At 34.3% G+C, this 2027-nt stretch overlaps 1 pseudogene; it reads left to right on the top strand.

Moving 5' to 3' along the window:
- The first annotated feature begins 1697 nt into the window (after window positions 1–1697).
- The window catches only part of LOC135211331 (solute carrier family 25 member 3-like), a 63415-nt pseudogene continuing 63085 nt past the window's right edge, over window positions 1698–2027 (top strand).

The raw sequence follows: 2027 nt of genomic DNA, 5'->3' as shown, positions 1-2027 counted from the left end.
TTCACGTTCCTGGATAACTAAATACATTAAAAGAGTTGAAACCTTTGTTAAAAGAAACTGGCGAACAAAAATCCATATGACTGTCATCGCGAAAAGAATGAGAATCTTGGAAGGCCTGAAGTCCTTTCTCAAGAGTCAAAAGACATCATACCCCTCAAGAATGTAAGCTGAGGTACAGGCAGATGGAGGCCACACAAAGTATTAAATACTCAGAGAGAAACTTAAATAAATACCTGTTTCTGAATTACTTTTGTTTTTGTCCCCATCAATTTTAGTTTATGCTGTAGAGGGGGGGGGGGGTTGTTGCCTCTAATTTCGACCCTGTATATATATATATATATATATATATATATATATCTATATATATATATATGTGTGTGTGTGTGTGTGTGTGTGTATGTCACATAATTATAGAATTGCTTTGGCGAGCTCATAATTACTTTGAATTTTCTTTATTCTTTCTTTTGATTAAGTAGGTCGCCAGATTTTGTCTTCTTTTCTATACTTTATATAATTCTTGGCTTATCATTTTTCTTCTCTTTTTGGGGTGGTGGTGGTGGTGGTGGTGGTGGTGGTGTGTGTGTGTGTGTGTGTGTAGGGCTAGCTGCCTTAATTGAAATGAATTATATATGTCAAAGGGTAATTTTTCAGCATGAATTTCGGTTTTCTAGATTCCTTATTAAATGCAATCAGTTCAAGAAAATGTGGAGATGAGCCCTTTTCAAAGGCTTGTTTAAACTCGGCGACACCGACGAGTGATTATTCTGAAAAAGAAAGGAAAAGAAAGAGGAGGTAATATATAGTCAACGTGCAATAAAATCCCTCATGCTAATCTGCATGCACTGGTCCCTGTAGCTATAGGTATGCAGAATGAAAATACCATATTATAGTCGGAATGTAACGACCTCTTCGGTAAATAATAATAATTAAAAAAACTAAACCAATTGAGAACATATTTCAGCTAGTACAATCTCGTATATCTTATAATTTCATTACATCCGGGTCTGATATGCAAATAGAAAAGAAACAAATCGAAAACTTATATGCACATTTCAGCTAACAGTTTTGTGTATCTTTTAATTGCACCACATTCTGTTTTGATCTGCAAACAGAAAAGAAAAAATTAGAAAACTTAAATTTTAGCCAATATAAAAAATTTTGTGTATTTTTTAATTTCATCATATCTTGGTCTGATTTGCAAGTAGAAAAGAAACAAATTGAAAACTTATATTTCAGCCAATACAGTTTTGAATATCTTTTATTTTATTTGCATCCTGTTCTAATCTGTAAAGAGAAAGAAACAATAGAAAACTATTAGGTATGTCAGCCGATACAATTCTGAATATCTTAATTGCTTCACATTCTGTCTTGATCTACAAAATAGAAAAGAAACAAATCGAAAACTTAATTACCAGTCAATACAGTTCAGAATACCTTTTACTATCTTCCCATTCTGTTCTAATCTCCATACAGTACAGCTCTTCGAAGGTCCGAATAAGACCTAATCAAATTAAATACACAAAAGCAGGCATCAGCTGATTTCCTTTCTTTTCGGTCATACTTATTACGTAACTCACCGGACCACTGAAAGGTTAATGTTATTCCGGTGAATATTTTACGGTTTTAGAGATTTAAGGCAATTTTTATTTGTTATAAATTAATTGTAATATACAATTTAAAATACAATGGTAAATTTAAGTAAAAAATCATATTTATAACAATAATTTTTGGAAACATTATAGTTTTTAATATGACAGCCAGGGGTTGACGGGCCTGCAGAAGCAGTACCAGCCGCATTTGCCCTCTATTGCTCAGGCAGCGCCATCTTAAGGTGAGATTTCGGCCGCTTTTACAAAAACTTCCAGGTTTAACATTAGAAGTGTTTATTCCAACGTTCTTTAGTGAAAACCGATGTAGTGTGAGAGACTTTCTGCTTGTGAAATATCTACGGCAAGTGAGAAAAACGGGGGAAATGAGGCGAAAGGTGTAACTGAAGCCGGTGTTGCTGTACCGTCGGCCGGGGGAGC

The sequence above is a fragment of the Macrobrachium nipponense genome, chromosome 4 (genome assembly GCF_015104395.2).
Source record: "Macrobrachium nipponense isolate FS-2020 chromosome 4, ASM1510439v2, whole genome shotgun sequence".
In the NCBI taxonomy this organism is placed as follows: domain Eukaryota; kingdom Metazoa; phylum Arthropoda; class Malacostraca; order Decapoda; family Palaemonidae; genus Macrobrachium; species Macrobrachium nipponense.
This window is presented reverse-complemented; position numbering and strand designations above follow the sequence as displayed.